Genomic DNA, 25,200 nt, shown 5'->3' on the forward strand with positions numbered 1-25,200 from the left:
CTAACTCTTAATTGCAGTGGCAAACATCCTTAATACTACACACTGTCTCGGGTATCTCTGGAGGTAGCGAACGAAAACAAGTCTCTGCGCAAGTAGTGACGCGAGACGGCCCCACCAACGAAAACGTGGGATTGCGTGGAGGGGGAAAAGCGACTGCAAATACCAGCTTGTACTGCTTCGCTCTGCCTACTTGATTCGGCCATCCGCTTCTCTGCTGCTACGTGCTGCCTTGTTCCAAAGATAGCCGGGACAGAGATTATCATTAAAGTTCAAAGTTTAGCAAATTTGGAGGAATGAGTGCCAGAGTATGTCACGGTTCCCGCATTACAATCTCAGCGTGGGTGTTTCTTTCTGTCTTCATCAATTTCATCATATCATCACTCAATCCCATCTTAGCGATTAGCCAAAAGTAGCAGAAAAGCGAAGTAAAATGAATCAAATCAATCGAGAGGGCTTTACTATACCCTGTCCCAGCTATTTTTGGAGTACGGGCGCGCATAGCGGGTGAGATAGGGGGAGGCTGGTAACTGCAGTCGCTTTCCCCTCCAAGCAATCCCGTTCTCTTCAGGAGTTCATTGGTGGAGTCGTCTCGCGTCACTATAGAGCAACCACAAACAAAAGAACGGCGGAAAGCCTCCGCGCACCTCCCCCTTCTTCCGTTCAACTCGGGCCATAAGGAAGCATAGGGCCTCCCCGATGACGCAGTGGTAGCGTTGTCGCCTTGTAATCAATAGGTACTGGATTCGATACCTGGTGGAGGCACATAGTGATTCAGATCCCTCTTTAAACTATAGGTCCAGTCCCAGTTAGCCTTACTGCGCATAAAGTTGACTTAAAACACCAACTCAAACATAAGGAAGCATGCTCCACTCTGCCCCTCCCCTCCACGCGGTAGTACGATGCACATGGGCCTGCGCAGGCTTTTTTGCTTGTGGTTCCACTATACTTGATTTCGTTCGCTGGCTCCAGATACTGTGATAGAGTATAATGAACGCGTGAGAGGGAAAGGAATTGCATGGAGGAGGCAGGGCGACTTCCTCTATAAGTATTAGCAGCAGCGCGCACTGCTTCGCTCCATCCACTCGCTTTCTCCCCTTCTCTACAATTATGAGCGGCGTTGCTCAACAGAATCCTGATAAAGACTGTAGGTTTAACATGATGTCAATGGGGCAGCTGGGTAAAAACGGGTGTTTTGCGTAAAGGTTCCTATTCTTTGTCCGCTGTAAGATCAAAGTCAATGTCAATACAAACCGTTTCTTGTGAGAAATCCTATTGTTTATTTCAATGACAACTGTGTAGTCATTTGTCTCGTAGGAATACTTTGAATGTGATAAATGCCATACCACTTAACGCAGCTGCTGTATGAAGCTGTGGGATCTACGAGGGTCATCGGAAAAAATAAGAAACGTTTTGGTGTGGAACACAATCGACAAATAACGTTTGTAAAAAAAATCATGGTACAAAAACTACATAACTTACTCTACTTCTCCACATATTCAAGTACATTAATTTGAGAATAGCTAATACAATACCATTTTTTTTGGAGGATTCTTTACCTTCAAATAATGTAAAATTCAACATTTATATATTTTTCCAAATACATGTAAAATTTTACACATTAAATGCACGATATATGTATAATTCATTAGATGAAGAAAATAAAGTGTTTAAGGGTATTTTCGAAAGGGGGGGAGAAATATTCAACTCTTACATGTTAGGTCTTAATAAACACGTGGGTTCCAGGGGAGGGGATTCTGAATTAAATGTTGGGGGTGGGGTGACAGTATACGATTCTAGGTCTTAAGATTATGGCGGGTATTTTAGTTAGAGGGAGATTGAGCATTAAATTGAGGGGAGGTGTCGAATTCTTGCGTATTACTATTGTCTTAGAATGTTGCGAAAATTCTGGTTTGGAGACTGAGAATTAATTTTTTGGAGGAGGCAATATCCACTCTTCAATATCAACAGTAAGTCTAAAATTCGCATGGAAATTTTTGTGGTAAGATTGAGTATTAAATTTAAAGGATGAGAGATGAAGCTCTAAAAAAGTGTTATATCTTAGATTGTCAATGAAGAGAGGGAGAGAGTTCCAACATTAAATTCTGGAGATTGTATTTAGTGATATGATATCCACACGTTTTCGACCCCGAACGTGCCAAAAGAGAAGCTGGAAAGGACTAAATATCTCTGGTTCCTAAGAAGTATTGACACCTCCTTAAATTAATATTCTTAAGCCTGCAAAGAAATGGATGTATGGAGCATAGGCACCCCTGAGGACCTCCTTTGTAAAAATTCTTCAGCACGCCACTGTGCTCCAATGTTAATTCGAACTTTAATGTTGAAATTCCAATACAGAGTCGAAGCGTACAAATACATCCTGGATCTGGGAAGTGTGCTTCCGCTTGGGAAATTGCTGACAGCCTGCGACACAAGTTCCCGCGGAAAAACACGTTGAGGAAAAACATGTTTACCCTCATCTCGCTTCCTCTCTGAAGATTGAAAAGAAAAATCACATATTCAATGCATGCAAAAACTGCATATCTGGAATATGTGGAAGACATTATTTCTTTTAAAGCCCGATTCTGTGTACATATGAAACTAGGAAAAGAGTTTTTCTCGCATTGTAGAGGATTACGTAGGATTTTGCGTTAAAGTTAGTTAGTAATGTTCGTGACTTGGTTCATCCGATTAAAGCAAGCCTGCCACCTGGTGGAATCTGAGGAAACTAAGTTTATTGAGGTACAAAAGACAGATTAAACGTAAGGGTGCTTTAACCATATGCAATTGCATTATCTAAGAATTGTTACGTCAGTTTGCCACTAGATGGCATTGGTTATGTAAGTGTTAAAATAGACGTTTTAATACAGAACAAGTCAGGCAGAACTGTTGTTATCATAGTGTTTTAGTATTTTTTTGCATTTACTTAAATTGTTTTTTGTAGAGTCGTAAATTGGGTAATTTCTGTTAATTCACAGCACTCTTTGTTCTGTTTTAAGGTAGCTCATCTGCCCAAATTGCCTATTAAAAATGGGTCTTAAGTTGAAATAAAGGGAAAATTCCTTACTTAGCAGCACACCCATTAGGACGTTGGAAGTTGAATAAATAGAACATAAGTTTCATTACGTAAAGAGTTAATTAAGTCATTTGGTTTCTACAATTTTGTTTATGTAATTACTCAGTTATGGATTGTCATTTGGGGTTTATATTCTATAATCATACTGTTTATGTTGTCTAAAGGAAAAATGTCATATGAACCTCATATAAATATAGCCCTTATGTATTTTTTTTCTCAAAACGTACAATTTCACGACTTAACTCTTACATTACTACGCTTCACTTCTTTAATCGAGTAAAATGTCCTTACTTGGATATTGGACCGACTTTAGTTGTAATCTTCGTGTCTTCCTTTAAAGAGGAATATTTCTAAAATTAAATTATATTAAAGGTCATACAGTAAGCTGGTCATAGTGTGCGGGGGAAAGGGAAGTTCAAAGTTCCCCGAAATACCCTGAATGATAATACTACAACACACGAAAAGTTAATAGTATTTAAATCTCGAAGGCATACCCTTTGTTTTGAGTTGGTGTTTTTAAGTCCACTTTATGCACAGTAAGGCTAATCGGGACTGGACCTACAGTTTAAATTGGGATCCGAACCACTTGTGCATGGCGCAACAACCCTCTAAGTGCCAGGGCATACCAGAGCGGCTTTTTCATTGGTTGACGTGTGGTCAGGGGATGGGGTTCCATCTCTGGCTTTCAAGACTGGAGCCCCTTACTTCATCTTTTCATGTAACTCTCCAATTGTCCTCACGACGCTGAGTCAACGCTCGCACTGGGAATCGAACCCGGATCGTTCGCACCAAAGGCGAGAGCTTTAACGATTTCGCTTCACAGGAACTCACATATAATTTTTTCCCATCATTTTTGTTGCAAATATGAATTTGTTTGTTATTTAGCGTCGCTGTTCTGCTACTTTTTTTTCTTTGGCTAATCGCAATAATGGTGATGAGTAACGAATAAATGAAATTGATGAAGGGACGCCCTCAGAATGCTTTCTCAGAGGGCAGCAGCGTTCAAATTTTAGGATGCTATCTCCCAGTTAAGAAAATTCTCATGAAGCTTACCCCCATGCTAATTTGTATAGTTATCTCCCAGCCCCTACATTTTGATTCTACAATCATTTCTCCATCTTTACTAAAACTCTGCAAAGCATCCACCCAACAGCTAGGAATTTACACATCGGTCTTTGGCGAGCAGAGTATGATTTCATAACTCTCCCTCAATCATAAACAACTCATATTTTACCTCTTATATTTATCCATGTTTTGTACAAATCATAAAACTGACACTGAATTAAAAATATCATGTTGTTGTTAAGTTCACACTTGAGTCCATCTTATAAACAGAAACTGGATTTGGCTTGCATCCTTTTCGTCAACATCTATCTTTCTGTTAATGAACAGTTTTTTTGTTTCTGTAATTTTTCGTCCAGGGGCGGCACCAGTGGGGTGGGAGGGGTGCTTGCGTACCCCTTGATTTGCTTCCGCCCCTGCCCCTTCCATATTTTCTGGCAATAATTTCAGCATTCAAGTTATATGAAGAAGTTTGGCCTGATATCTCAGAGGGCGCAAGTGTCCCCCACGCACCCCTCTGTGCGTATCCTTGCCCAGAGTGCGACTCGAACACTGGAACTTCGATCACGAGATTGAAAGTAAACCACTTAACGCTCTCGGCCACCGAACTTGTCATTGCAGACATGAGCACATCATGTATTCCTTAACCTTTAAACAGCCAATGGGTCTGATTGCAATTTTGCCAAAATGCAGGATTGTACATATTTCAGCCTGTATGAGGACTAGAGACTTGAAACAAGTTTCACTTTGTTGCAAAAGGTACATTCTTTGAAAACAATGCAAAAGTTTGCGCTCTTTTTCCAAAATAACGGGAGAAGAGGGGGCGAACGATAGATTTTTTTCATTAAAATTTGGGAACTTGGCCCCTCCCAACCCCGTTTTTCTCACTTGGGCTTTCTGAATAGTACACCGTCGCGTGCTTCGATGATTTTGCTTTCAAACAAAAGTTATCCGAAGTAGATTGCTGAAATAGTCTCAGAGATATAACGTAATAAGTGTAAAAATTTAAAAATCGCGCGCAAAGGCCGCGGCGAGAGAGGGGTTACTTTCGAAAACCGGCTCGGCTGTTAACCCACTCCCACCTCTTCCCACGAGCTTTATCGCCTGAAGAATTCGCGTTTCCCGCGCGGCTTAACTTCTCGGACCACATCACTCATGTGAGTCGAGAACTTCAAACCTGCCAACGGCCTTCAAAGTAGCTTTCGAACTAGAGAATCTGGCCGCACCCGGGGACTCGTATATCATCGCAGCGCCGTGAAACTTTGAACTTTGCAAGTATCTTAAATTTTAAGCATCGAGTTCCAGTTTGTTCTGTCGTCTGTAGATTCCTCTACCTTGCCCATGCCTGCACAAAAAATATAGTCTTTCGTCTTACCTTTAGCTACAAGCATTGCAAATTCTAATAGTTTCAAGCAACTTTTTCATAATTTTGTTTTGCAAAGTTCGATATTAGTACACTTTATGCTTAGATACGCTAATCGAGACTGGACCTACTTTAAACTGTAGGTCCAGTCCTGATTAGTTTGTCTCTGCATAAAATGGACTTCAAACTTAGTAGGTTTGTCCAAGTTTGTATTACGTAATATCATTTTATGCTTAAGTAAGTTAATCTGGACTGATTCTACAGCTTGAAGAGCATTCTGAATCCCTGTGAAATGTGCCTCCACCGTTGATCGAACATGGGTCTCCTTGGTTAGAAGGCGGCAACGTTAGCCACTTGGCTATCGCGAAGAGCCGAAACGCATCTACTTAAGTGGAGACGGATTAATTGATTTGATTAATTTTACTCCGCGTTTGTGTCACTTTTGGTTAATCGCGAAGATGAGGATGAATGATGATAAGCTGAAATGGATGAAGGAGCAATCACAAACTCATATCGACAGCACACAACACACGTCCCATAGAGGATTGTACTGGACATGGGTTCAGACGCCAGGGCCTCGTTAGTCTGCAAAATGCAGTCCAAGGTGTACTACGTGGAAGTGAGGTGACACTTTTGTGTCTAGATAAAGGGTTACCCCTTACACCCCATTAATAGAGACAGAAGGATAAGAAGAATTACAGATAAATAAAAGAGCCCAGTAGTACCGTATAACCGTACTTTGGCTATGGTAGTGAGCCCTATATATGGATCGTTAAGTGAAAGACACAGTGAAACTGAAACTTAAGTGAACACAGTCATCATTTCCATGTTAAAATATAGTTTAGCCTAGCTTACAATACAGAGATTTATGGAATGAAATAAATGAGTGTGGGTTGAAACTACCAGGAACAATATTTCACATATCTGGTGGCCAGAATTAAAGTTACTCAACTCAGAGCCCTCTGTAGCCTGTTTGAGGCATCGTAGAACTCTGAAATTTGGTGAATCCACCATGGGGAAGAGGAGGGCGATAAAAAAATAGTTCAATTTTCCGCCACCAGGTTGAAATGTGGCGCTGTAATAATGAATATTGAAAAACATAAGTCAGGTGTACAAATCTTTATTGTTTGTTTCTGCCAGTATAGCAGTGTTCAATATGCGTGCCACAAGTGAATGACATGTTGGAAGCGTAGCACAGCAGATCTCCAGTCTCTTCAAATTTCTTCATCATCTTTCTTAATCCATGCGTCGTCAAGGGTCTCTTTCAAATGACGATAACCTCACAGTGTAGCTGCACTATTACTACCGTTCTGATAAAACAACTTCACCAGCAATGCACGTTGATTTAGATGAGTTATTAATTAGAAAGACATTTGTTAGTGGCTGGAAGTTGCGAGAAAATAATCTCTCGTTTATTGCAAGATTGCAAGGTAAAGGCAAATCCATAACCAATTAGAGCAGTGTACGTCATTATTACAACCCATCATGGAAGTACAGCGCCACATTTCAACCTGGTGGCGGAAAATTGAATTATTTCTTTTTTTATCGCCATCTTCTTCCCAATGGTCTGCATAGTGGATTCACCAAATTTCAGAGTTCTACGATGCCTCAAACAGGCTACAGAGGGCTCTGAGTTGGGTAACTTTAATTCTGGCCACCAGCTATGTGTCTACGGTTATTTTCAACTAATGATATTGCATTGTAAACTCTCGAGCATAGCAAGTTCGAGCGTGGGAGACTCGAACGAGAGCTGCACTCTAGTCAGCATCCTACCGAGATATCCACCATAGATCCAGACAGCACAAATCAATCTCCACAAGGAATGTCATTCCTGACTGTCAGCAGGTTGTGATATAAAACTTCGTTCTTATCTTGGAGCCTTTTCTATACCATCTGTAGTGGGATATTTTCAAGAAATGTTGAATTTCCTCGACCCTGCTTTTTATGACGAATCCACGGAGGCGAGAGCGTATGATCTGATTTCGGAATCGGATGCGGCAAATGAGAAAAGTTCCTTCAAGTGAAGATGGGAGTAGAGAAATGAAAATATTCTCCAGAAATGGATCTTAATGGTTGCCTGGAGAAATCCACCGTTCCAGCGTTAGACGAAGAAAATGGTAGCAAAAGCTTCTTGCAGTGGATCAAATTTGGAGAGATTTTTCCAAGTATCGTACAGTTGGCCACAGGGATAGTGGTAGACGAATTGCTTATAGCTATTTTCATAAACTGTTACAAACGTTAATTAATTTAGAAAATACTAAGTGAGATACTGATTTGAAAACCGTTCTTACTTTTCAGCATATTTTTCACCAACATTGATACACTTATCGCTTTGCCAGTTCCCCAAAACCTGAAGCATAAAAGTCTTTCGGCTGCTGTCCCAGCCACAGTCGCCTGCTGCATAAAAGTCTTCGGCTGCTGTCCAGCCACAGTCGCTTGCTGCATAAATGTCTTTCGGTTTCTGTCCCAGCCACAGTCGCTTGCTGCATAAACGTCTTCGGCTGCTGTCCAGCCACAGTCGCTTGCTGCATAACAGTATTTCGGCTGCAGTCTCAGCCACAGTCGCATGCTGCATAAAAGTCTTTCGGCTGCTGTCCCAGCGACAGTTGCCTTGTGCATAAACGTCTTTCGGCTGCTGTCCCAGCCACAGTCGCCTGCTGCATAAACGTCTTCGGCTGCTGTCCAGCCACAGTCGCTTGCTGCATAACAGTATTTCGGCTGCAGTCTCAGCCACAGTCGCATGCTGCATAAAAGTCTTTCGGCTGCTGTCCCAGCGACAGTTGCCTTCTGCATAAACGTCTTTCGGCTGCTGTCCAGCCACAGCCGCCTGCTGCATAAACGTCTTCGGCTGCTGTCCAGCCACAGTCGCTTGCTGCATAAAATTATTTCGGCTGCTGTCCCAGCCACAGTCGCCTGCTGCATAAAAGTCTTTCGGCTGCTGTCCCAGCCACAGTCGCTTGCTGCATAAAATTATTTCGGCTGCTGTCCCAGCCACAGTCGCCTGCTGCATAAAAGTCTTTCGGCTGCTGTCCCAGCCACAGTCGCTTGCTGCATAAAAGTATTTCGGCTGCTGTCCCAGCCACAGTCGCCTGCTGCATTAACATATTTCGACTGCTGTCCCAGCCACAGTCGCCTGCTGCATAAAAGTCTTTCGGATGCTGTCCCAGCCATAGTCGCCTGCTGCATAAAAGTCTTTCGGCTGCTGTCCCAGCCACAGTCGCGCCTCACGTTCAACATCTTCATCCGCGGAAAGTTCGCCTCCATCCTCTTCTGAATTTCAAACGATCATGCATTATGCTTTAGGCTAAACCATAAGAATACCCTATTGAGGTTGCAATGTTATCGTTACTCACCTGTCGGCTCGAATCATGTCCTCCACCTGTACCATGTCGACGTAGTCCTCGAGCACGGTCACCATTTTTAAACTGAGCTGCCCATGCATGCGTCTTATATCTAGCGACTACTAACTGAATACCATTACGCTGAATTGTGCTGCAACCTACTGATACCTTCAGAAACTACTCACTAATATTTTCACCTATCCCACATCAGTTTGTGACCTACGTATTTATTGACTTCTCCTGACTGACATGCTATAACTTTGAAATGAAGGAAAGTCCACTGATGCTTCTGCAGAAGTTGTCTTCGAGTTTGTCGAACCTTTGTTACAAATCCTGATCCTCACATTTTGTAAAACAAGTAAGTGGGAATAGTGATGTTAAATTTACCTTTTTCCTTTGTAGTCGATTTATGTTATTGTTTTCACTTGTTTCACACAGAACATAGTAGCCTATTATTACATTATGTGTCCTCATAATGCGGAAAACCCACAGTGAATACCTCTTTCTGTTTTCATGCTATAAGCTGTCAAATGTATGATATGAAGCTTTGAAACACTCTGTATATGAAGCGTGTCTCCACCATGAGAAATGCTCTCGCCTTCTACTCAGAGGTTCTGTGGTTCGATTATCGTACTTTAAACCGACCTCCGTGACGTAGTGGTTAGCAAAGCACGCTACGAAGCCAGTGGTCCGGGGTTCGAATCCCGGCCTTGGTATGGGTGTTTTTTGTGAGTGTCCCTTCATTAATTTCACTACATTATCACTCACGTTTGCGATTAGCCAAAAGTGGCTGCAAAGGTGAAGTAAAGTAAACCTTAATCAAATCGAACATCCCACTTTAACTGGTGGTCTCTACTCTATCCCAGGAATCCCTCGAGCAAGGCCGCGCATAACGGCAGAGAAGGGGGGAAGCGAGTGGACGGAACGAAGCAGTACACGCTGCTTCAAACAGCCGGTTGCGCCAGTCTATTTCTCGCCTCCACGCAATCTCGCTCCCTCTCATGTGTTCATTGGTTGATCCGTCTCGAGTCACTACATGCAAAGAGATTTTTTTTCAATACCTCGCGCCAGGGATTACCGGCCCAGGGTATAGTCCCGATTAGCCTCTATGAGCATAAAGGGAACTTCGAAATGTGGGAAAAGATGGGAAGATATTTTTAAGATGAAAACTTGTGAAGAGACGCATGAATGGATTGATCTTCCCCATTGTAAGGGACAGATTGAAAATTTATGTTGCTACGGAGATAAACCCTCGGGTTTAGGGATACCAGAGACGTCATATTTTACTTTCCATTATTGCGTATTATGGAGGAGTTACATTTGACCTTAAGAGAGGATTAACGACTATGAGTGATAATACTGGAGAATGAAATAACACCGGGATGTCTTTTGAGATTTTAATGAGATTCTTTGAGAAGCGTCTGCAAGGAATCCTTTGACTTCCAAGAATAGTCAGACTTTGGTATTCTCAGCACGGGCCCCTCACTTCCTTTCCGTGATGGGAAAAGGTAATGTCCCAAGGTACGCTCGCTACTTTCCACCATCCTGGAATGAGGTTTCGCGCCAGATCTAATGAAGTCGTTCTCTTCTTTAACTTGTATGGATAAGAAAGTAGCGTTACAGAATTGAAAGTTTACAGTCTAAATTTCCTTTTCCGGTTATGTCCACATTTCTAGTATGGATTAGTTTTCTTATAGTACACGTACACTGATGAGAAACAAATAAGTTAGAATTACGAAGTTCATATCCTGACAGGTATGCAACCCAAAACACACAGCGAATAAGCTGATTGCATTACGTGCAAGTATACGTATTTAGCTGTCCGTACACGATCTAGTGAACCACTAACAAGATACTCAATTTCACGCTTAAAGAAAGTGACGTCAGAGTACGCGTCATGCAGCTTCTCGAATTCGTGGTTAACGTTCAAGAATTTCTAATTGGTTAAGGTTCTAAATAAAGCCTATCATTACAGACTGTCGACCAATGAGAGCACATGCTTTTGAAATCGATCGAGAAAGAACCGAGTTGCAGAATGCTACTTATTTCTATTTTGTGGTTAAATGGAGTATAATAAACTCATGATCATAACTTACTAGAAAGTAGAAATATGAAACATTCTTGACTGTATTTATTTAATCGAAATTATTCAACAATTGTAAACTATATATTTGTGGGAATGCTATTTTGTTAAATTATATTATGTCATAATGATCATACAGCTTCTCTTGTGACTCAGATTACGTTTATAATATTGAGAAAATACATCAAAATTCTTTCGATTTTGTGATATGCTTCTTCTTTTGGAAAGAAAATGTATTTATTTTCCTTGCCGTAAACTCCGCCATCTTTCGGGGAAATGTGAAATTGTTGTCAATTTTTTCTTTTAGCGTGTACGGTTGAATTTCAACCCCTTGAAGATTTCTACTAAGAGCAATGTACGACATTCAATTGTCGGTTTTGTTGACTCCCAAATGCCTTGATATAGCGACAGTTGAATAGTGTACGGACTGCTTTAGTAACGATGAAAAACGCATGGACTTGTCTGTCATATTTAATTTTATTGTAATTTGTTTTGCTTGTTTCTCTTTGGTTATTTTATGTCGCTTTTCTTGGATAACCTATACCCTATCCCAGCTAACTGTGGAGCAGGGCCGGCATAGCGGCAGAAATGGAGGAGAGAAATCGAGTGGGCCAAGCCAATGAGAAGAAGGGAAATGGGTTAACTCCAGTCGCCTCCCTCCCTTAAAGTACGAAATCCTGTTCCTCTCAGTGTTCATTGGTGGAGCCGTTTCGCGTTACTACTTGCGCAGAGACTTATTCTCGTTCGTCTACCCCACAGATAGCTGGAACAGGGTATAGACGATGAATTGATAGGTTGAATTCGATGAAACGTGAAAGGACAATCATGACATGCCCGTGTTTTAGTCAGGTATCGAACACAAGAGATCGATTTCGCGGTGCGCTGAGCCAGCCAATCTGGCTCTAAGCCTGGCTAGTCATTGTACGTATAGTTCCGAACACACTTAAAGAAACATGGACATTATTTTCCTCACAATGTTGACGTCAAGATTGTGAGAAAGATAGGGTCCGATTCTCTTTTAGTTTCTCCTGAACTATAGTTTAAGTATATCAATGCTTTCAGCTTTATTTAGGTGTTGCGAATAAGAAAAGCTGTGGATTGATAAACGAAAAACAAGCAACAATCGCATTACAGTATTTTTCTTTCTCATGAAACTTTGATTTAGGTTGTTAAACAAATTCTGTGTACGCTTTGTTAATTTTAACAACATTTTCTAATTAAGGAAAACATACTGAATATTTTACATGAAATGTTGCCTTGGTTTTTTATGTAAAAAAGTGAAACAGATTTTTCAGTGATGTATCTGTGATAAATAAATAATAAATAAACTCTGAGAAGAAATGAAAATACATTAACTTCCACCAGAGAGGAGGCTCGGGGGGGGGGAGGGTGAATGCAGGAGCATGTTTCATAACAAGAAAGGTTGAATGCAGAGGTAAATATTTATTTCTTTGCCGTGATATACAGGGTGGCCCAAAAGTAGGTATACAGTACCAGTGACTTTATTCATCAACAATTAATAAACAAGTGTGCGAAATGTCATCCATCAACATTGCAACATTCCTCAATCCTTCCCTGAAGGCTGCGACACACAGTACGACACAAACATTTGTCAGAATCAATATCTGTGAATGCATCAGAGATATATATAATGTATAACTACTTTTGGGTCACCCTGTATGTAAGGCATCCCATGTGAAAGTACCTCCAAACCTCAATTTCTAAATTTAACTGTAATGCTGTAACTTCTTGTTAGTGAACAATATAAAATTGCCATTTGCATAGAAATTCAAGTATTATACATAACTATGTTAGAATGGAGACGGTATTTTACATATTGTTCGTTTATTTTAACTTTTTTTTATTTACCTTCGTGTTCCCTTGTTTTCCACCCTTGACAAAAAAGAAATCTCCTTTTACTGTTAAATGTCCCCCTAAACTCTACTAGAACATTCAAAGGTCAATTTCTTTCTCTCTTTGTCTTAAGTAATTTATTTTCCATCATTTGACAATTCACAGAAAGTGAAATAAGTTTCTTATTAAGTGAAGAGGCAGTGTTTCGTCTGTCCCGTGCGTGACATAAAATCGTTCACTTGTAGCTATAAATCTGGGAAAGTATATCAAGGATAGTCATGTTTAATCAACAGTGTTAAGTTTCACAGAAACTGTAAGAAAAATGTTGTTGCTTAATTATCGGTAGAATAGTTACTTTAATATTAAAAGTGTAGTTCGCGTGTCCCACCCTTGACAATTGAATGTCCCCCAACACGCATATATGTATAGAGTAAAATGGGGCAAGACTGCGCAGGTTTTGTTCATTATGTTTTATTGAGGCTACGAATCCATAGTAACATACGGAAAAAGTAACACAGACTGCACTAGCCTTCGTAAACATACAGTAAATGTCCGAAAGCCCAGTAAACAATATTTCAGCAGAAATCAACCTAAAAGCATAGCCATGCAAACGCGCAGTTTTACCCGAACCGCGCGGTAATACTGCGATCACGTTCGGGTAAGATTGCGAATCTTAATAAACAGTCACATTCGCATGAAGGTTCTATAAAAAGGAACACAAATCACTAAAGAAAGTTCCTCTTTCATATGAGAAGCCCTTGTCGAGCCATCCAAGGATGTGGCACAGTGAATCAAGTCCTTGGGTGGGGAACCGCTAACGCAAATCACAAATGAAGATTCCTGTTTCATACGAGGAGCAGTTTTCGCGCCACCTATCGTCACATGTGGCACACTAAACCCAATCCTCGCTTTACTTCTCATCGCAACCATGGCAACTGTACTCTTTCTTTTGACGTTACCAGCTTGAAACGTTTTATTCAACAAGAATGATTGTTTTCATCATCACGCCAATAGCAGATGGCGGTACCCCATCAAGTAGCTCTGCTCTCATTCTCTTCCGTGGAAAGATGAATGCAGATGATATAAATCTTCAAGACGCGCTCATACGACATACAGCAGTGAAGGTTTGTACAAAAACAACTTTCCCCTTAACACTTCTCACCTTTGGAGGTTTCCAAGGACCTGTGCTGACAACCAGATTCATCCATATTCAATACACCGGCATGTTGAAATTGCATTGCACAATGCAATGAAAACGAATACACAAATGGACTCGGCATTAACACAGCTGACTCTATGAATCGACATCGTGATATTCTCTAAATGTACAGTGAAGAAATTCTAAGAAAGCTTAGTACCAAAATAAATAGTAACACCTTAAAATTCTTCTAGCGTTCCTCTCTCAGCAAAATGAATTACCAACGGGTCTTCACTAACATCCACGGCTAGCTTCCATCTTGACGAAGTGACGGTGTAGCAGTGTTGCCAACAGTGTATGATTTTCACCTGAAAAGAAAAACTGTTGGCAGTCTTACCCGTCGCCCAGTCTTACCCTCCTCTACTCTCTCTCTCTCTCTCTCTCTCTCTCTCTCTCTCTCTCTCTCTCTCTCTCTCTCTCTCTCTCTATATATATATATATACACACATATATACATATATATATATATATATATATATATATATATATATATATATATATACAGGGTGTTTCTAAAGGTCGTTTACAACGCTTGGGAGGTGATTCCTCACACGAAAACAAGCAAAAAGTCTAAGTTCCATTTTTACGACTGAGGCTTCGTTTCCGAGATAGGAGCCTCGCAAAAGGTGACAAAGTGATCGTCACACCTAACTGGGACGAATACTATCACAGATAGAGAGGCGGTTCCAAGGGAATCATAAAGGAATCGTATGTGCTCAGTCCGGAAGTCACTATGAAAAGTTCACTGCACGCATGCGCAATGGAGTCCTCAAAGGAATTGGGGATTTCCAGCAAGAACAATACATGGAAAGGGTATGTAACGCAGCAAGAAGGACCGTGACAATGAGAAATGCGTTAAAGACAACACATCCCGACCTCAAACATCAAAACATGAGCACCGAACACAAAATCCGAAAAGTTGAGCAAGGTTGCATACCCCAGTTACACGCGAGGAATGAACGAATCATGTCATGTGGCATACGAGAGACACATTACTCCACCAGGAGGAGGGAAAGAAAAACACATTATCAGGTGATTGCGACAACGTGTATTTTTACACGCGACAACTACGTAATATCCCCCCCCCCGACACACACACACAACAAACAACAAACAACAAATGCTACAATGTCTTATGCACAGACAGTGCGTGTCACTGTACACCAACTGAAGATGTCATTTTCACCACACAAAGGGGGTGGGGAGCAATACCAAAAGTGTTCGCACGCGATCATTGTGACGTAAAAGAGACCAGTTTTGGAAGCGCTGCACAGGCAAGTCTGGCTCTCGTAGTCTACGTTTGACCTTCATGACTGCTGTTCCCGCGAGAGGAGCTCGAAGGGTTGGTTCTCTCCGGCAGTCGTTCCAGTCGTGTTGCAGGTGCTGGGATATGATCAGCAGTTCGCTCTAGGTTGTCATACGCATTGAAGAGTACTAGTATGTTGCATTGAAAGAAGTTGACGTGGTGGAGTGGACAAGTCAAGTATCGCAACAATTGGTCTGTGGTGTTCGTACGGTGATACGGCCAATTTGTGCAGTGTGCCAGTGTTAAACAAAAACAATACTTTGCAGTTCCAGCTCCCTATTACACAGATGGCTGCGTATACGACCCAGCAGCTAGCAGACATGCATCTCATGTATGGGGAGGCACGTGGTAATAGCCGCGAGGCAAGGCGTCTTTATGGAGAACGCTTTCCACATAGACCTTTACCGTCTCACACCTTCTTTCAGGTAGTGGACAATCGACTGCGTGAAACAGGGTCAGTGTTACCACCGCGGCAAGAAGTTGGAAGACCCCGAAGTGTACGCACACATCAGTTTGCAGAAGATGTGTTAACAGGGGTTGCAGAACATCCTGGAACTAGTACGCGCGTGCTCGCTCGGGCACGAAACACGTCTCATGTGAATGTTTGGCGAGTGTTGTCAGAGGAAGGAATGCACCCTTTTAAACTGCAGAAAGTACAAGAACTGTTACCTCGTGACTTTCGCCCTCGTATGGAGTTTTGCCAATGGTTGTTGCATCAGCTGGACACAAACCCTCACTTCGGGGCAAACGTATTGTGGACAGATGAAGCCATTTTCACCAGGATTGATGTCTTCAATAGTAGAAACAGTCATGTATGGGACTTTGACAACCCATATGCATTTTTTGTGACCCATCTCCAGCACAGGTTTTCAGTGAATGTGTTGTGCGGGATAGTACATGATCATTTAATTGGACCATACATTCTCCCTGTTCGCCTGAATGGTCGCACGTATCATGCATTTCTTAGTGACGTTCTGCCTGAACTGTTGGAGACCGTACCTTTGGCACTGCGGCAAGAAATGTGGTACCAACACGATGGTGCACCAGCTCATATCGATTGTAATGTACGACATTTCCTGCATGACGTGTTTCGCAATAGGTTCATTGGTAGGGATGAGCCTGTGCCTTGGCCACCGATTTCGCCAGATCTCAACCCTCTCGATTTTTTCTTCTGGGGAGAAATGAAAACCCTCGTATACGACACACCTGTCACATCAGCTGAGGACCTCGTTGTCGCATCAACGTCGCCGCCGCGACGGTAGCAGATACATCTGGCTTGTTTGCTCGTACTCGACAATCCTTGAAATGTCGCTGTCATCTCTGCGTAGAAGTGAATGGCAGACATTTTGAAAACCGTCTGTGATTATTGCCCTCGGCAAATCTCAGTGAGAACACTCTTGGTATTGCTCCCCACCCCCTTTGTGTGGTGAAAGTGACATCTTCAGTTGGTGTACAGTGACACGGACTGTCTGTGCGTAAGATATTGTAGCATTTGTTGTTTGTTGTGTGTGTGTGGGGGGGGGGCGTATTACGTAGTTGTCGCGAGTAAAAATACACGTTGTCGCAATCACCTGATAATGTGTTTTTCTTTCCCTCCTCCTGGTGGAGTAATGTGTCTCTCGTATGCCACATGACATGATTCGTTCATTCCTCGCGTGTAACTGGGGTATGCAACCGTGCTCAACTTTTCGGATTTTGTGTTCGGTGCTCATGTTTTGATGTTTGAGGTCGGGATGTGTTGTCTTTAACGCATTTCTCATTGTCACGGTCCTTCTTGCTGCGTTACATACCCTTTCCATGTATTGTTCTTGCTGGAAATCCCCAATTCCTTTGAGGACTCCATTGCGCATGCGTGCAGTGAACTTTTCATAGTGACTTCCGGACTGAGCACATACGATTCCTTTATGATTCCCTTGGAACCGCCTCTCTATCTGTTATAGTATTCGTCCAAGTCAGGTGTGACGATCACTTTGTCACCTTTTGCGAGGCTCCTATCTCGGAAACGAAGCCTCAGTCGTAAAAATGGAACTTAGACTTTTTGCTTGTTTTCGTGTGAGGAATCACCTCCCAAGCGTTGTAAACGACCTTTAGAAACACCCTGTATATACATATATGTATACAGGGTGTCATTTTAATGGCGCCCACGGACCACGGAAACGTATAGAGGACATCAAAACAAACAACTTTTCTCAGTAACATTCTTCTCGTTGGAGCGTCGTTTCGGCACTACAGTCGTTCAAAAAAGCCCGTTTTGCCGCCTGAATGCTGGCAACCACACACAACATTTGATTGCATTTGTGACGTCATATCCCGTTGTGAAGCGATGCGTTACAGGGTTCCCAGGAACACACACATTCTGTGAAAAATGACATAGCTACAATCAGCCACATTATGTACCGTAAAACAAAACGAGAAAACACGTTCTGTAACCTAACAGGAAGTAAACAAACGTTACGAAAAATGGTAGAAAGAAAATATAATTCAAGTGGAAGTGGTCATATCGAAGTTTGTATCAGCTTGCATGTCAAATATTTGCAAATCTAGTTACAAAGTTGGCATCTACAATTTAGTCTATCCACTTCGTCCTTCTGATACTAGTTATCTATGACACACTGAACAGATGACAAAATAGAAATAAAAGAACTCAAAATTTCAAAGGTAAGCAACACGTAATATAATGTATATTCAGGGCATTATGAGGCAAGTGACAAAAATGGTTGAAAATACATGGATATAAATAGTAGTAAAACAAACTCTCCGACGACTGTGTTTATCTACGCACGGGATACACATGTAATAGTTTGCAACTGTGAACAGGGCAGTATATTCGCTACTGATTCATCATTAGATTGTTACTGTGGTTGTACGTGTTTTAGCCGTAATGTAACAACGTGAACCTCGGATACTTCTGTTATCAGCACAAAATTATCACGCATCTGGACACAAACCTGTAGATATCAACCTTGCAACGAGATTTGCAAATATAATTGACATGTGGCTGGGCGTAAACAGCCACATGTAAGCTGCAAGTCCAATAAAAGTTATTGTTGTTGATATTTGACATGTAGGCTGAGACAAAATCCGATATTGGTTCTTCATTTTGAATACGTTTTTACCATTTCTCATATAGTTGTTTCACTTCCCCCTTCCCCTGAGATGACAGCTGATCTTCTGGCTGGTAGGCTATGATGTTCGGTTTACTGGACGCGTTTCTCGCTTCGTTTTACAGCTAATAATGTGGTTGGTAGTTTGTCATTTTTCACTAAATTTGTGTGTTCCTTGCAACCCTACCGTGCGCTGTTTCGCCGCAGGAAATGACGTCACAGATACTATCAAATGTTGTGTTGGGTTGCCAGCATCCAGGCGGCAAAACGGTCTTTTTTTAACTGTAGCGCCGAAATGATGCACCAACGAGAGAAATGTTACTAAGAAAAGTTGTTTGTTTTGATGTCCTCTATACGAATCTGTGGTCCGTGGGCGCCATTAAAATGACACCCTGTATATGTATATGGTCGATTACTATTGTTATAAATGTCTTGGCTTGAATTGTCATATTATGATTAAAAATAAGAGTACCAACAGTTAATACTTCAGTAATCTTATGTCACTTCTCTTCACTTTAAATTATTTGCGATGAAGAGGATCATTGAGACTTGGAAAATTGATGATACACAAATGTGCGTTTCCGGTATAGCGCGTAAGATTCCTTTATGATTTCTTTGGAACCGCCTTTCTAACTGCCATAGTACTCGTCCTACAGAGGTGTGAACTGTACTTTCCCACACTTTCGGTGGTGTCTAGCTCCGACACTGAGCATCTCTCAGAAAAAGCGGAAGAGGAACTTTCGTCTGGGTATGACGCGATGTTTCATTTATGACCATCACTTATGATACACCCTATATATATATATATATATATATAGTATATATATATATATATATATATGTATGTATATATATATATATATATATATATATATATATATATATATATATATATATATATATATACATATATATATATACAGGGTGTTGCAAAATACCTGTTACAACGCTTGGGAGGTGATTCGACAAGTAAAAACAAGGAAAAAATGCCATGTGAAAAAATGTCGAAATCGGCACCGTTTTCGAGTGACAGGCGTGCGAAAATCGCCTCACACCATGTTTAAAACACAATAACTCAAGAAGGAAGAAAGATATCAATGTCGGAATAAAATAATACAAACAAAATCGTACCTGGCGAATACAATGGTGCATCAATTGAGGCCCAGTGTAAATTGCGCAAGGGGACTCTCAAAGACAGTGGGGAATCCCCTGATGGAAAATACAAGAAATTTACTACTATCTTCTACATAATGTTGAGATCGGAATGTAGTCAGTAAAAAATGACGACGTATGTCCACATGTCCCACTACTGCTGGGACACCGTCCCACACCCGGGAAATAGGAAAATAACTGCAAATCTCCTGTTGTACACGGTTCACATTGCGGTACGAAGATGAAAAAAAAACAATTTGTCGCATGTCTCACTACTGCTGGGACACCATCCCAAATGGAAAAAAATACGGGAAAATCATAAAAAAACGTTTTCAATCCCTTAATGTTGACACACTACTTTGCAGTACGAGAAACAAAAGTTAAACAATGTCGTCAGGCTGTACATATACATATACTACAAGAGAGCTCCCCAAAGAAAGTGGGTAATCCTCGAAGGCATGTAACATTTCCAGGCACAGCACATCTGGAAGGGATTCCACTGAGAAGCGCACAACCTCCGCACATGCAGATCAACGGTATGAAGTACAGCGATATCCAGCATCTTCACTCGCACCTTTCACTAAAGGACACTATGCGGTGCTGATAGGGGATCACAAACACCGGTATACTCAGAGACGTTGATGAAAATGTCCGCCATTGACTTCAAGACAAAGATGGCATCGGCGAAGCACTGATTGTCTGGTACGCGCAAATACCTCTGGCATGTCAACAATTGTACCAGCAGCGGCACTAACACGAGCAACGAGATCCTCAGCACTTTCCACAGGAGTTTCATACACGAGCCTTTTCATTTGTTCCCACACAAAGAAATCCAGTGGTGTGAGGTCGGGGGAACGAGGTGGACACGGTAAAGGTCCACCCCTGCCAATCCAACGATCGCCGAAAATATCGTTGAGTAAGACTCTGGCTCCCCGGTCGAAATGTGCGGAGGCGCCGTCGTGTTGAAACCTAATACGTTGTCTACCTGCCAGTGGCACGTTTTCCAAAAGTTCAGGTAATACGTCATGTAGAAACACCCGATAATTTCCACCACACAAAGTAGAGGGCAAAATGTACGGGCCTATCAAGTGGTCACCTACTACGCCACACCACACATTCACTGCGAACCTATGTTGATGATGGCGCACAATGATTGCATGCGGATTGTCCATATCCAAGACGTGGCTGTTGTGGCTATTGAACATGCCGTCCCTGGTGAATATTGCCTCATCGGTCCACAAAACTCTTGTTGGGAAATCTGGAATGGCAAGAGTTTGTTGCACGTACCATTGGCAGAAATCCATGCGTAGGGGAAAGTCCGTGGGCAGTTTGTGGTGCACCTTATGCAATTTGTATGGGTGCAATCCCTCCTCCTGAAGAACGCGGAACACATTGCTATGGTGGGTTTGTTGAGTACGAGCAATGACACGTGTGCTGGTGTCAGGACGGTCTCGTATCGCGTCCAACAACTCGTCTGCAAATTGCAGTCCGCACAGTGCGGGGTCTTCCACAATCACACCAACGGGGTAGTAGAGATCCAGTTTCACGCAGTCGAGCATCAAGTCTTTGAAAGAGTGCATGTGTTGGTAACCGGCTATTGGGAAAACGTTCGTGATACGAACGCCGTGCTTCACGGCTGTTTCGGTTTGCCTCTCCATAAACGAGATGCATATCAGCAAGCTCGTGGGTAGAGTACTCCACCATTGTCCTGTTCGAGAACTGCCCAGCAACAGGGGCACTTTCCCTCCGAGTGACGGATCAGAACTACCGTGATTAGCACCCACGTAATGTCACACAGGTGTCCACGCAGTTGTTGCAAACCGAGAAAGAACACGGGAATACGTAATCTACGTACAATATTCCTTGGCGCAATTCAACCACACACACACGCCAGACTAAACTCTACGCTGCGAGACGCAGAACAAGACAGGAAAAACAACGGTCGACTACACTCTCTACGTAGTATCCACCAACACTAATACGTAACAGGTGACCTACGCTCACAGCGCCTCTAGTGGGTCTTTCTGTATCAATTAGCTGAAATCAATCTGAGCGTAATTTGACGGCATAGCGTCATTTTCGAGTGAATTTCCTATTTCCCGAGTGTGGGACGGTGTCCCAGCAGTAGTGGGACATGTGGACATACGTCGTCATTTTTTACTGCCTACATTCCGATCTCAACATTATGTAGAAAATAGTAGTAAATTTCTTGTATTTTCCATCAGGGGATTCCCCATTTTCTTTGAGAGTCCCCTTGCGCAATTTACACTGGGCCTCAATTGCTGCACCATTGTATTCGTCAGGCACGACTTTCTTTGTATTCTTTTAATCCGACATTGATATCTTTCTTCCTTCTTGAGTTATTGTGCTTTACACATGGTGTGAGGCGATTTTCGCACGCCTGTCACTCGCAAACGGTGCCGATTTCGACATTTTTTCACAAGGCATTTTTTCCTTGTTTTTACTTGTCGAATCACCTCCCAAGCGTTGTAACAGGTATTTTGCAACACCCTGTATATATATAAATAGGAATGTCAGTTGGTGCACCTGTATTCAGGAACGGAGAGGAAAAGGAATGTCAATTGGTGCGCCTGTATTCAGGAACGGACAGAGGAATAGGAATGTCCGTTGGTGTACCTGTGGGTGTGTATATACATATATATATATATATATATATATATATATATATATATATATATATATTTGTGTGTGTGTGTGTGTGTGTGTGTGTGTGTGTGTGTGTGTGTGTGTGTGTGTGTGTGTGTGTTTCGTATGATTACCAAAAAGCAATAAGCAGACTATGTTGAAGGTTAAAACATTTTAGTGTTTCTCTTCATTTCCACTGGTGTGTTCATTATATTTAATTACGGTGTTCAATATCAAACTTTTATGATACGTATCAACCCATACAGCACACCAAGTTTCAGACATATTTCAGAAATATTACAATCTTTCATTTATGTTTCTAACATTCTGGTTTCGCGTTGACGTTACAGAAAGCATCACATGAAGTCCCAGTTTTGTTTCTGAAACATTGCCATGTTATAGTTTCAGTGTCTAGTTTCTGCAACGTCTCATTTTTCTTACATCTCTGAGAAATGTTTCAGAGACATTTCTGCAACGTTGGATTCAGTCATCATGCATGCGTGGCGGCCATTCGGGACATTTTCTGCGGCGGCCATGTTGTTACCTTCAACACTGACCGGGAGACGTGCACATCTTATGAAGAATAATGTTGTTTATTGAGCGGTAAGTTGAATATTATTAATGCCAAAGTGTGTTTAATTGTGTTATACTTATGCACGCTATATATTTAAGCTGTGTTGTGTAACGTGTGTGAAAAAGTGAGTGGAAACAAGGCAGTTCAAGCCAGTGTTTAAAGAAGTATTTTGTTTTGTTTGTTTAATTAAAATATGTGGACATAAAGAAGCACTGAACTTCTCCACCTCATGAAACGATAATCGCGAGAAATAAGTTGCCTGCGTTGTGTGTAGTGAAAAAGTGATTGGTCGAGACGCAAAGTATTTCTCTGCATGTTTTTACTGTTAAAAATAGCTATAGAGTTGGTACTAGTTTACTATTCTTCGGACACATTTATTTATTTTTACAGAAGAAACTACTTACCGTAATAAGTTCCTGTAGCATTGTCGAACATCGGGAAAGTGTTTTGTGTCATGTGGCAATGTTTCATAGCTGAAATTCATGTTGTTCCTTGAAAATTAATTCTCCGACGGAGAATAGCTAGCCCCACGAACCATTGGCGCATGGTTAGGTTAGTTCTGTTAGGTTAGGAAACGTAGTTCAAATTTCATCAAAACAACGTTGATACACCTTCAGGAATGTTCCGCGAAGCAGATACGTAAGTACGAATGTCAAAAATTGATGAAACGAAAAAATTAGAGGTGTCCGAAGGATAGTAAATTTTTACCAGTTTCACTACTATTAACGATTTAGATGTTACATAACATATTGAGCATTCACAAAAATCTTTATGCTAGTTCTGAGCAAATAATATGAAGTAAAAGCAATTTTTCTTGCCAAAATTGCATCTGTTTTGAGGAATTCTCCGAGGTTACCTTTATAAAAAAACTGAATGGTGCTGACATGAAGAATGTAAATTCTTGATTTTTGCTTTGCAATTCTCTTCAAGGCTAAGATGTTTATGACTCCAACAGTTAGTTTTTATGCAGATTTAGCAGTAATTAAGTATTTTATGGCTGATTTAAGATTAGTTTCTCTCGCAAGATTAATCATTTTTGGACAAAATTTGGATTTTAAGTTACAATAATTCAAAACTATGAAACAATACAAGTTTAATATAGTAGATTTAGGTCATTTGTGGTTCAATTGTTATTATTAAGTTTCAAGAGGTAAAAAAATGGTAATATTTAGTTGTTTTTATGCTAAAAATCCATACAATCATAATTTCTTCGTAATTAGGTAGGTAGAATTATGGATTATTGACAAAAATAAAATAAAAGTTAAAATCTAATTATGATACTGCACGTTTGCACAAGTTGCAGATGTTATATTTAACTTGGCATGTTAAATGAAAGATGAAACATGTAATTTTTTTCTGCGGAATACCGAGGAATTTTCTAAAAAAGTAGATGGATACACTGATTTTCACTATTATTAACGACTTAGATGCTACATAACATATTGAGCATTCACAAAAATCTTTATGCTAGTTCTGAGCAAATAATATGAAGTAAAAGCAATTTTTCTTGCCAAAATTGCATCTGTTTTACGGAATTCTCCGAGGTTACCTTTATAAAAAAACTGAATGGTGCTGACATGAAGAATGTAAATTCTTGATTTTGCTTTGCAATTCTCTTCAAGGCTAAGATGTTTATGACTCCAACAGTTAGTTTTTATGCAGATTTAGCAGTAATTAAGTATTTTATGGCTGATTTAAGATTAGTTTCTCTCGCAAGATTGATCATTTTTGGACAAAATTTGGATTTCAAGTTACAATAATTCAAAACTATGAAACAATACAGGTTTAATATAGTAGATTTAGGTCATTTGTGGTTCAATTGTTATTATTAAGTTTCAAGACGTAAAAAAATGGTAATATTTAGTTGTTGTCATGCTAAAAATCCATACAATCATCATTTCTTCATAATTAGGTAGGTAGAATTATGGATTATTGACAAAAATAAAATAAAAGGTTAAAATCTAATTATGATACTGCAGATGTTATATTGAATTTGGCATGTGAAAAGAAAGATGATATATGACATTTTTTCTGCGGAATGCTGAGGAATTTTCTAAAATAGTAGATGGAAACACTGATTTTCACTAATATTAAAGATTTGGATGTTACATAACATATTTAGCATTCACTAAAAATATTTTTGCTAGTTCTGAGCAAATAATATGAAGTAAAAGCAATTTTTTTGCCAAAATTGCATCTGTTTTACGGCATTCTCCAAGGTTACTTTTATAAGAAAAAACTGAATGGTCCTGACATGAAGAATGTAAATTCTTGATGTTGCTTTGCAGTTTTCTTCAAGGCTAAGATGTTTATTTTACTTGTGAAAAATATTGTTTTTTTTAATGAAAACTCTGACCAGAATTTATATTATGACATTATTTCCTTTCAGGAAAAAATGAATGTTACTGCACTCCAACAAGAGGTTATAGTGGAGAACCTGCAAT

This window comes from Lepisma saccharinum, chromosome 17 (genome assembly GCF_977018435.1).
Source record: "Lepisma saccharinum chromosome 17, izLepSacc3.1, whole genome shotgun sequence".
Taxonomy (NCBI): Eukaryota; Metazoa; Arthropoda; class Insecta; order Zygentoma; family Lepismatidae; genus Lepisma; species Lepisma saccharinum.